Raw genomic sequence first — 12,983 nt, 5'->3', positions numbered from 1 at the left:
AGTACTTTTTACTTAATCTCTTTAATTCAAAATATTTTCCATCACTCATCTTGCTCAAAAATTTGGCCACGGACATTCACCCAATCACAGACATAACCAGGAGACAGGCCGTGTTTGAAGAAATGTAAATATCTCCGTTGGTGACAGATACACTAAACTTTTGATACGAGATATGCTGTAGTCATACCGAATGTGCGTTGAGCTATTCCTGTGACACAATTTCATAAAAAGTCAATACATTTGCCATAGATGGGGCCGAATCTGTACAGTTGTCTGTGTTTACTTCATCACAGACACGGCACATATATGCCAGCTAAAAAGAGGACAAATAATGTAGGCCAAACAATCATTGCCATCTGTGGCCACCAGGACTTGTTCAACACAGCCAGCTTCCAATATGAGCCAAAATGGAGCATGCTAGTCGGGACAATAAATATATGGACTTGTCTACAGCTGTTGAACCGAGATAGCAATAGTTTAACCAAAAGCCCTGGCCACCTGAATGCCTGGCAATGTTTTTTTGTTTTTTTTCAGGTTGTAAACGTGTACATTTCATGTCATAGAGTTTATCAGTATTTCTTTAAAGTTTTTCTTTTTTCAATGCATTTTCACTATGGTGGAGGTCGACTGTAGAGTAAATAATATACCAGTTATTTAAATAGATACAGTATCCTGCTCCATCATCTCATTGAAACGGTGATGTGTATTGGCTTTTTCAAGCTCGCTGAGAAAACCCTGATTGCATAAAGCTTAGTTAAAACAGCAGAAAACTTAGCAAACTTGCATCTTGGCCATGCTTGATAGCGGAATGGTTCATTTGTTTATGTTAGCACATCTCCAAAGGGGGAAAACAAAGTGGGACACAAGGACAGAGGCAGAGAGAGTGAAGGGGACAGATTACCAAGGGAAAGAATGAGGCAATTGCAAATTTTTCTCTTTTCTCAGTAGATGTATCTAAAGGTATCTCAGTATGGCTCAGGAATCGCCACTATTCCCAATGTGCTGCTCTGTAATTGGCTCCCTCATTATTTCTGGGATTTAAGAGCATCGTGGCTACTATGCTGGCATATCAATGAGTGTCAAATTTTTACCCATTGGCCAACTGGAGCATCATTAGGGATTCAGTCAGTCAGTCACACTTTAGGATTTAACCTCAATGAGTCATGACCAATTGCAGGGTTGATATCAATTTAAGAGCAAACAGATCAAGCTCAGACATTGAGATTTTAAAAAAACAAAAAAAAAACAACTTTCTGTATATTAGTAATTATTTGGGATTTTGTTTTTCACCAATACAGACGAACGATCATTTCCTGCTTCCCCAAACCAACATTGATCATTTTCTTCCCTTCTGTAGTACAAATGTATCTGTTGTTGCAACTTAAAATAATAAAACATTTTATTCCCGCTTCGGAATTTAGGGTCGTAGGATGATATAAAAAAAAAAGTAGTCAGAGAAAACATTCAGTCGCACGTTTTGCTACTTTGTAAACTCTTCAAAGACTTCAGATGGTGAGGCGATGAGCTATCTCAAAATCTCTGATGCGTATTAGTACCTTTCATTCAAGTTCCTCGCATTCTATCACCCCTACAAGTGTTTTATGTGCATTGAATAATAATAGTTGTTTATTTAACAGTGACATTTCCACATTGTAACACAAATATTTCTAAATAAAGGCATGATTACAGATGTTACTCACCGTAGATTCACTTCGAGCCGTGGAGGTTTCTATTCCAAGAAGTACCTTAGGACACAATGTAGTGGCATAATGTTTGCTAACCATCCATCCTTTTTCCAAAGCACTTATTCTCATTATTAGCGATTAGCTTAGCCGCACCTTGGCTTGGCTTCCTCACTTTTAATTAGGTAGCCTCTGCCGCCTACGTCGCCAATGAGACTCATCAACAATCCATGGATGTTCTACTCTTTCTTCTGGGATGTAGAAAGTGTGGTGGAAAGTCACTTGTACTTGTCAATTTGAACACTTTGTCCAATATTTATAAAGTCCACCCCCATGGCAGTGCCACGGGCCGTCTGATGCCAACATTTGCACCCCTAATTCAAACATTTATGATAAATATTGTTTTGAGAGTTGAGGACATGTACGACCTATAATTTTTTTCAGTCGCCATATCATGAAATTTGGACGCATCCTAGAGAGTCCTGTTTTAAATAAACCACTCTGCGACAGTTAAAGCTGCATTAACAAATGGCTCACTCTTACTTCTGAAGTCCAGTGCAGTGGCGCCATGTTACCTCCTACGTCATGCAGCAGATGCTTGGACTCCTAAAGTGACACGATCCAGACCAGCGGTATATTTGAGGTGGTGTTCAACGTCGGCCTAATTTACTGATATCGGACCGATTCAAGTGGTCATCCTTTTTTCCTGGTCATTTTAATTATTGTAGTCGTCTTGAGATGCGACACTTGTTAGATGATAATCCTCAAGTAGGACCTTCAGGACTTTACCTTGAACAGTAAAAATGTGATTTTTTTTTAAGGGGGGGGGGTAATTATTAGTAATTTGTACACACAAAAAATGGGACAAAGTTACATAACTCACATTTTGTCCAAAATGAGCTGAAGTACAGGGTGCAGCTTGGAACCGCAAGAACTGATGGGAATTGCACAACACGTTTGGCTTTATTCAAACATACGTTGTGGTAATATGCTTCAATTTTGCAGCCGTAATCTCACTCAAGGTCTTTTTGCCAGTCAGCTATGAGGGAATTGGTGACCTGACAGATGCACGGCACTTATGCTGAATAAGGCCAAATACATCACAATTAATTTTTGTTTTCTTAATATTCTGAGCAAGGGTTACAAACGTAACATGAAGTGTATGTTGCACTTGTCAACATGGAAATAAACAAGCCACAACTCCACGATTGTCATTTCACATTAATATCAAATATTCCCACTTTGCCACCCTTTTCTGTCTGTTGTAATGCATCTTTCATCCCGCTATGTCATCATATGCGCCAAATCAACTTTTCAATTTCTTTGTATGAGACAAATATGAAAATGCAAAATGCTAATACAGCTGAGGTTTGCTTTTTTTTTTTTCATTATTATTTTTATATACATTTGCTGTGCACGCAGAGGGTGAAAGCAGTGCGAGGGAACGTTGCTCATGATTTTTTAGTGTACATTATTACCCAAGTCTGTATGTTGTAGCCAGGGGTGTAACATCAAATTCTGGGCAGATATACACCGCTTCCTGAGGGCCCGCTGCCCCCACCTGACATTCACACACGCACACGTGCGCACACCCACACACACATTGCAGTCCATCCCGGAGTTGTATTATGTATGGATCGTGAATTGTTTTGTTTTGAGTTTGAGCATGCCTATTAATGACACCAAAGTATAGTGCACCTATTATGAAGTCCTTCCTACAGGTTAACTAAAATTGTTAAAGGGACGCTTCATTGGCGTTAACTTTGGCACTTATATAATAGATATGCATATAAAAATGACATAATTACTAAAATGCCCCCCACTCAAAGACTCTGTAGTGATTTAAGTTTTTGTGTATGTGTGTGATGAGATTTACAAGAAATTGGCACGTCCCCTTTTGTTATTTTTTCCGCTTTCAGCATCCACATCACATCAGGGAGGCAAGCAAGGTAATATTGCTCGCTTTGTCAGAACGGTTGTCTAAAACGGCGACCGATCACCACCCAAATGCAAATGCCCATTATTACTCTTATTAACTTCCCTTGTCCACTTCAACCTCTGAAAGTATAAAAGTGTTCTGCACAATAGTTTGGATTTATTGACATCAAACGTGAGCTCATGTGATCACCTCCACACGATCAAAAATACCATGCCGATCTTCACTTACACAGGCTGAAGCGGACAAAAGCAAGAATGTGCACACAAACCGGGTTATATTTCGGATATTTAGCTAAGCTAAAGTTGTGTTCCTTCCCCGGTTAACAGTAGGATAACGGCATGGCTAATAACAACAATTAGCTTGAGGCTGTAAAACCAAAAGACGTTAGCACAACAAAATTGAAAACTCTTGGACTTTTGGGGGCCCAAAGCAAAGTTTCCTTTGTGGGCCCTCTAACTGATCCACCGCACCAATCGAGCCGCTCTAAAACCTATCATGTCAATGAGACTGCAGCAATCTCTTCATTTATACTTTTTGTCATTACATTGGAGCCTTTATAATCAGCTACCACTGGACAAGTCAAGTCAGGACTACGCCCCAGAAAAATTGACATTTTCCTATCTGCTAATGTTTTTTAATTTGATCCAGTTGAGTTATGTCAGTGCTTCTCAATTAATCAATATTCTGTTATGCCCCCCCCCCCTCCAGCAAGAAGAAAACAATTTGCGCCCCCCCACCACCTCCCACTCTCCGCCGCAACTATAAACATTAGCATTTTCGTTGCAAGACAAACCTACACCGTAGTGTTAATACTCGCTGCGCACAATAGGCAATGAGAGCGCCACTGCTAACTACTGGAGTGGATGTGCAATTACACTTTATTGTAGTACGGTGGAAATAAAAGCATGTTACCCTGATTCACGCGCGCCCCCCTCAGCATCGCACCGTGTCCCCCCAAAGGTGGGCCGCCCCACTATTTGAGAAGCACTGAGTTAAGTCATTGAATTTACACGTTAATGCAATAGACTGATGATTAATATTTATACACAAACAAAATGGTTTTAACCTAATATCAGATAAGAGTGAGAATTAATGCATTTATGAATTGTACGATAAACAAGCCCATGGAAAGTATCTGAGGTAAATGTTTGGCTCGCTGGTAGGCGAGGTGGAGGAGGACCGAAGAAACGCAGGGAAGCCAAGGTAAGGGTAATTAAAAGGGAATTTAATTAACAAAACCAAAACCGAAAGACAAACAAGGGACTCTGAATAAATAAACGTGACCAAGTGCAAACCAAGGAAGACGAACAAAACGCGGCTGTGGGAGACTAAACTTGACTAAGAAACGGGGACAGTAACAAATACTATGAGCATGAACGGGGGTAACGAGCAACAATGACATGAGGACAAGGCAACGTAAGGGCACAGTGAAGTCCGCAAAATGGGGCAATGCACCGACGCCGAACCGTCGGCAAGGGGTGCTTAAATAGTCCATTGATTAGGGGAGCAGATGGGAGTCAGGTGTGTGAGGCTAACGGAGAACCGGTGTGTGGCTGGTGGGGAAGGAGCGCAGAAGGAAACGCCCCCACTCAGCTGACAAAGGTAAACAAAAACAAAGACAAGGCATGGGACGTGAAAATGACAACAAAAAACCCTGACATGACCGACACGGGTCATGACAGTAAATTAGTATTGAAGTACCAAAATGAGAACCCATACCTAATTATGTACACATTTTTTCTTTCTTTCTTCATGGTATAAAATCAAATTTACCATGTATCATTGGAGTTGCATTATTATTATTATTGTGGCTGCCAAATTATTAAATGTCTAATATTGTAAGCACATTGGTGCCAACCAATTTTTTTGAAATATAAAACAAAAAATAAACACAGAAGTAAATAACACAGACATGGCCAAACAAGCCTAATGCAAGTTCTACCGTTGAGTTCAGGACATCTTTAGTTAATGCTAGTGAACTCTAACGTTCCCGAAAATAAAATGAATAGGCACAGCGCACAGACACAATTCAAGCTTTTTTCCTTTTGAAATATCGGTTAAAATAAATTAAGTTAGGTCGTGTCATGACAACGTAGACAATGTAAGTTGCTATTCTCAATTTAAACACAAGGCCCTAACATTATCCGCACTTACCTCGAATTTGTTCTTCATCTTTTCTTTTTTTCTTTTCTTTTTCCGTACCGATCACTCTTTTTGACATTTTGCTTGGTGCCCTTGTTTCCACACAATTGCACGTTGTCTCGCGGTCTAATCATAGCAAAGTGAGATGTAGCATCATTCATTGGTTTGCCATAAATGGAGCGCACGTTGTGCATACGCATTAGTAAGAGGATGTGTCTGCAATGGGTTGCCAGATTGGGGCCCTTTGAAGTTGGGGCCCTAAGCGGCTGCGTTATTGGCATATAGGCAGGACCGGCCCTGATGTTAAGCGAACAAAAAGTTCCAGCAAGGAGACTGACTCTACAGTCAAGTGTGGCCGCATTGGAACGCTACATTTAGTGTCCACGTGGCCCGCAGCGCTTACGTTCCAAAGAATAAGAAGGCGTATGGTAGTTACACTGGAGCAAATCCTCATCTAAATAAATGTACAGTCTCCTCATTCCCACTGCAGTTTCTGTAAATATCCCGACTGGTTCTTTTATGCCGCGTATCCTCACCATGACCCACAAGGAAGCAGTGCGCGCGTCCTAACAGCATGATCTATGTACCTCTGCTCACTTCCACAGTTCCTCCTTCTGATATAAATCAGTCAAATTGGGGTTAATCCCTTTGATATGTTGAAGTGGTCATAGGTAGGGATGTCCGCCTGAATCATGGGGCCAATTGATCACTGTTTGTGGACGTTATAAGCAATTAAAGTACAATGATTTACAATGGAGGGTTTGTAATCGGTCCCTTATGACTCTAGTGGTAACATGGGGAGAGCGGAGGGGGGCGCGGCCATATACCTCATTTAAAGGATGTGTTTTTCAAGTCATCACTTCTTTCCTAATTTCGCCAAAATGAATAGATCCAAAAAGAAAATAACTAATTTCAGTTTACTGTTCAATAACATTTTATTAACTGAGCTGGTTAGTGCAAAATGGGCCATCTTGGATCTTGTCTTCTTTCTGTACAAGGCTCTTGAATAAAGTTAATGGCATAAGTACCAGCAGCTCAGGGTACTTATGTCATTAAATTTATTTTTTTTATTATGATTAGCATCAGTATCATCAATTATAATAAGCAAGTACCAAAATGAGTAGGTTATTAGTTATAGCAGCAGATTGAATGAAGAATAGAACGAATGTGGGAATCTTGGGTGGGTTCAAGAATCTAGATATATCACACACAATCGAGTGTGTATGTGATACCACTGGCGCAACGGGTTTTTCCTCAGACTCTGAAGATGCTAACGACAAGTTGTCAGTCAGGTTGCTCTGTTTTTATTGTTCAAATTATAGGAGACTCACAGCACGAAAAATACCAAGGTCATAGGAGTGTTTAATGCAGAAAACACGCAAAACATGCCTTGTAATTTGATCGATGTGTGTAATGTGTAAATTCTTATTGTAAGTTGTCAGAATTAAGGACATTTCCACTGATTGATAACTTTTAATTATTAAAAATATACAATTTAATTTGTAAATATGTCGATGGTAAATGCACATGAAAAATTTGAAAACAAGGTGATGAGCTAATTATTTTTCACAAATCCTTTAAAACCTTCATTACAGAAATACTGTCAGTTATTGAAAACCGTTCGGTACACATCAGCAAAGCAAACACAGTACGTTTTCATTAATGCTCAGACGGTAGCCCATCGCTGCTACCCTGTGAAAAACATTTACATCCATTTTCTTCCGATTTGCTATTTTTACATGAAAGGGGTTTCTGCGTTACAGACATCCCATTAATGTGAGAATTTTAGAAAAATTACTAAATGGGACTTGCATGTTTTCCTTTTTTTTTTTTTTTTTTTTTTTACAAGTCAGCTACACTATATTAATTTTACATTTGCAGTTATTTGCTCATGTACTGCATACGTTCTCTCTTGGATGATGGTGACTATGAGTGGACGACTGTGTATGTGTCACTAGATTTTTAGTTGTTACCTCTTTTCTTTCTCTTTTTCGAATGGCTTACAATCAATGCTTCTGCCCAGCCAGTGCAGCTACATGTCCACTGCTTTTTTTGTTTAAGACCGTAGCTTTGGGGAACCAAAACAGGCTCATATAGTCCTACTGTCGGTTCAAACAAAAGCCAGCAACGCTACGTGGTGGCATAATCCAAGTGAAACAAATAAAAAAAAAACGCATCAGAAGAAAAACACTTCACTGCCAGCAAGTCATAGATGTGGCTCGATTATGTCATATGCGGCACCTTCACGATTTCGCTGTGGCGCTATCCCCACCCGGAAGTGTTTCAAAGCGTAACGCTAAGTCCATTAAATACGCGGTTAATGTGTATCAATTTGCGAAGCCGTCCATCATGGCAACAGGGATATTTAATAGTTTAATGCAACATATGAACATTTCAAAAAAATCGTGTTCCTTACACTTACAGGGAGAGTCAAAAGAAAAACTTCTTTACAATAATATTTGCTACGTGGCTGTACTAGTCTAAACACAGAATTTTGATTAATATTGCGTTTGTGGAATATGAATTTAGCAGCAAAGCCACATGGTTTTATTCAACTCAGGCGGCGGCCATTTTGCCACTTGCTGTCAAAAGAAAATTACATCAGAGTTGTTGATTAACACTGGGTAGACAGTTGTTCGGTGTTTAAAATGTTCTTTTATAAGGTATGTCTCTGAGTGCGATTTAAATTTAAAAATTAAACTTAGTCTACATCAACAATGAAATAAAAGCAAAGTCCATTATGCCAAAATTTTCTGCAAAATGTAAACCTAACAAATGGAGGTCGGATTTCATGAAATTGAGATAATATATTATGAGTGGTCGATGAAAAGAGTGAAGTTGGTTCTTTGAGAGGCTCTTATTACTCCAAACAGGCATCCTCGCCTAAAATACACACCTTGAACAGTGTTTTCACCCAAAAAGATAACAGAAGTTGTCAGCAGGGTTATTATAGGATTGGAATTCTAATTAGAGTTAGTTTTTATTTTGTTTTGATTTTCTTTTCAAATTTAGTTTTATTTTTCAAGGCAACTTTCTTAGTTTTTATTAGTTAGAATTTTTTTCAGAAACAATTTTAGTATTAGTTTTCATTTTTAAAGAAATTGGTGTTGTGCTTGTGTGCAAGATTAGAAGCACACTTAGTATTCAATCGTAAAAATTCCACAATAAATATTTTTAAAACATTTTGATAATACAGGGTATAGTTGAATTACAATCAGCGCGGAACATGATACTGCTTCTAAAATTAAATGCATGCACCCTAATTAAATGAAGCTAGGATGTCTTGTTTGCCAAGTTTCCAAATTCTAAAGTGGATTGAATTCTTGTTGAGATTTATTAAAGCTGTACAGTGCACTATTTTTTGTGTCTACATATTTTTCATATATGAAACAGAAAAAGGAAAGCCCTTTTTACATTATTATAGCGTTGTTTTTTGGGATGAGTTCAGGTGAGCCATTCAACCCAAAACACACACGCAAACCAATCTCCGTCTGCAGGTTTCTATCTTATGGGGTGCTGCTTGTATTGATGACGGTTTGTGCGACACACATTCAGAGAACTACAACTCCCAGACAACCTTGCCTTTTTCCGGCTAATGATTGTGCATTAATATCGAAATAAATACATCTAACATCAACCCTAAAGGCTTGTATATTAAATTAATTGCCACAGATTAAAACAAAATACATTATCACTGCAATTATATTTAGTTTTAGTTAGTTTTATAAACATAAAATGGAGTTTCAGTTAGTTTTTGTTTTTGGTTGTCATTAACAGTGGTAACATACGATGGCTGCCCTCCGGCTTCAGCTGCAAGGGGCCTATTGAGCCCATTCATATTTAAATCCTTGTGGTCCCCATGGAAATTAAAGCTGGATTTGAAGGTTGCAAGAATTTAGTGTGGTCGAGTCGCACTGAAAGCTACGTTGTGTGGCCGACAAATTCAGCCTTCGGTGGCTTGTGAATTTGGACACAGCCTGTGATTCCTGATTGGCTTGGGAACGCCTCTGGATTGCACCGGAAGAGCTGGAAGGGAAAATCAGTCTGGGGTACCCCCCTGTTTCGGCTGCTGCCCCTGCATCCCGACCCCGGATAAGCGGAACAAAATGGAACGAAGTTTGTCTCATGAAAATGGTGTAAAATGTCATTCAGCCAGCTTGTACTCTCTCCTGGTAGAACAAAAGTAATCTGTTTTCCAAACTTCTGGACTCAGGCTGTGAGCTCAATATATCCGCACTCAACACTAATAAATGGTCTACGCTTTTCATGTGTTGTAGAATACACTGGCAAGTAACTCTGATGACTAAGTCACTTCAATTTCACCTTGGAATGCTTTTTACTGTTCTTGAAGACATTGTTGATATGCAGTTAGTCAATAATTCTTAGCTTGATATTTAGCTGTAGAAATTATTGTTCATGCAGTTGCTCCCAGTAGATTTGCATGCAGTAAGTACGACTCTCTTTGTCCCACCATCCATAAAAAGATTTGTTAGCCACTGAACCAATTTGGCCTGTACATGGAAAAGAATTGGATGCAAACAGCCAGAAAGAGAGATAAACGTGACCAATATGCTCAAGTTTGAACCTCACATATGCTTTTATTTGGCTTGGACAATGATGGTCTCATTTGACTCATTTCATTATTTTTACTCCCGTAACTAAATTTGCTACATCCTTTGGGGTGAGGGTGGGGGGTTTGGGGGTTATTTGGAAGGCGTATGCATTTCCAAAGCTCTGCTCTCCCCACACCCACATAGCCAATGACGCACAAAGAAAGCGATTTGATTCTTTTCCACATACTTGCCCAGGGTTAGAGGTGGTGGCCAGACCTGTTTGGAATTATTCATGTGTCACCAACTGAGTTCTGTTAAGTTCTCCCCTCAGAGCAGCAGTATGCTGCTTTGTGTCTGTCATGAAAAGCCTAACAGACCTGGAAATATATCCTGCCTGAGTTTTTGGGGGGCTCATGAATTTTGCAGGTCTTATTGCTTAACTTTAATTGATAGGGTTTTATTTTCATAGACAGCATACGTGCACCCGGTGCAAAAACTGGCTCTCTTCATTTGTTGGGTATTCCGGCAGACTGAGAGCGCGCAGTATGCATCTGTTTCAAACTTTGCTTAGTATGGTGATTCTGCTTTTGCCTAAAATATATATATATATTTTGAAATGTATCACACCAAACAGTACATGGAAGAAGAACAACCGCCCTTAGTTTCAGTCTGCCCTGTGTGTCTGTTTATTAACGTTTATTTGTGTGTTCATCACACCTAACCTGCTTTGGGATTTGGCCCAAAATAAACAAGCACACTCCGCCTCCCTACAAACTATCTTTGGAGCAAAAAAAAAAACAAAAACGAATACAAAAACAAAAGAAAAATGAAAGATGGCTGAAGCTTCTTTCTTCCTAACTTTCTCTTCAGGCTTAATATGCACAGTTTAAGTCAAAGCATGTGGCATTTCTTCTCCATATCAAATGAAGGCCCCACTGCAGTCTTCTGATATCTGAATCCGACCATGAGAATAGAGGGAATGCTGACCCATGCAGAAAGTAGTGAGATTGATTTGTGGGTTCCACAATCTACTTAAAGATGAAAACTATGAGGATCTATTTTCAGGCCCAGCGCAAGACAAACCCAAAGCGCAGTCTAACTCCATGGGTGGAGTTTTCTTTCTTTTGTCATTTTCATTGAAAGGCGCAGAAATGGGCGTTTGCGCCGTTGTGGAACTGAACCCTACCGACTTGATTCCTTGCCAATCAAAGAGGCTGCCCTAATTCACTTTCAATTCCGCACCGGATAGATCAACGGCCCACGTAGAGAGTAGGTTTTTAAGGAACTGCAATCCGATCTCCACTTGTAGACGATGTAAAGTTGGCCACTTAAAGACCGCCTTCAAACCCCTATAATGTGTCTGTATGATACGGGGCCTGTAAATGTAATTGCTTTTTCACACATTATATGCATGGCAACAACAAATTAAAAAGACGAACAGCTAACGGAACAGACAAAACAAAAAAGATCAAACAGTCAACTTCATGGTATATAATAGCACAGAAGGTGGCTGTGCATCCCACTGGCCAACAAAGTTCAGTAAAGGTTTCCACATTTCCTCAAACTCCTCTGCTCTCCCTCCGATGACATAAGTAGATTATTGGTCAGTTCTTTTATCAAATAATTCAATGAAGGTGCATCCATTTTTTGTCCAAAGTCAATCAAAATAGTTTTACAAGCCACAAAGTCTTTGGGGTAGACGCCTAGCAAAAAAAGTTTTACGGTGTGGGAAAAATGTATTCCAACAATAATTGACAAAATCTGTCCTAGTCCTCTCCAATACTTTTGCAATTTCGAACATTCCCAGACGCAATGAAAGCGGAAGCCTTGTCCCTTTAAACATTTAATATAGGTGTCTGGTATATCAGGAGACCAGCTGTTCAATTTTACAGGCGTGATGTACGTTCTCATCAACCATTTATGTTCCAATAATCTCATTCTCGTGATAACAGTTTGTTTCTAGGCTTTAAGGCACGCCCTGTGCCATTCTTACTCTGTCACAACTTCTTCAAAGTCAGAGTTCCATGCCTGTAATCTATCAGTGGAGGATTCATCGGGCTCACAATTTTGTTCATTTTGTTCAATGACCATACAGTCACAAGAATGAACACTTTATTAACTGTACAGACACTGTTGTTGTGTCTGTTTGGTTAATGTTCCCTCAGTGTGTCGGGCGTGGCTGATGTGTCCCTCTGCTCCTAATCCACTTTTCTACTTTCTCTGCAGCTCAATACCAAATGCCACACGGTACTCGGTTGCAACCCTGTGGTCACACCAGCACTAAAGCACAACACTAGCAGAGTTCATATTGACATGTGCTTCTCAGAATTAAAAAAAAAAAAAAAAAAGCAAAACAAGAAGTGGAGCCTTTGACTATCTGGCGCCTATCTTTTGGAAGCACCTCTCAGTTTCTGTCGGGGAGTGAAAATCAAGCCTCTTTAATAACGTTTGTAGTTACAGCTGACTTGGGCTTATCCTGGGTCATACAACGGTAATAATGAATTAATGCAGCTCATGAAATCATATTATTGGGGAGTTTTCAAAACAACTGATTAACATTCCACAAACTTTAAGTAACTACTATTACAGTTGGTATTTTTTAGACTTGCTTATATCTAATTACACATTACTACTGCTTAGTTGCTTCTTCTCTTGCCCAAGAATTCC

The 12,983-nt window shown here is 39.5% G+C and overlaps 1 protein-coding gene across 1 annotated transcript in view; it reads right to left on the bottom strand.

The window, feature by feature from the left end:
• LOC148333986 (melatonin receptor type 1B-like) overlaps positions 1–12,983 on the bottom strand; it is a 57,788-nt gene that overhangs the window by 39,688 nt on the left and 5,117 nt on the right. The gene's annotated exons all lie outside the window — the stretch shown is intronic.

This window comes from Idiotropiscis lumnitzeri, chromosome 7, assembly GCF_059441095.1.
Source record: "Idiotropiscis lumnitzeri isolate Australia: NSW breed Sydney's pygmy pipehorse chromosome 7, RoL_Ilum_1.0, whole genome shotgun sequence".
Classification (NCBI taxonomy): Eukaryota; Metazoa; Chordata; class Actinopteri; order Syngnathiformes; family Syngnathidae; genus Idiotropiscis; species Idiotropiscis lumnitzeri.
Note: the sequence above shows the minus strand (reverse complement) of the source record. Positions and strands in the feature narration are given on the sequence as shown.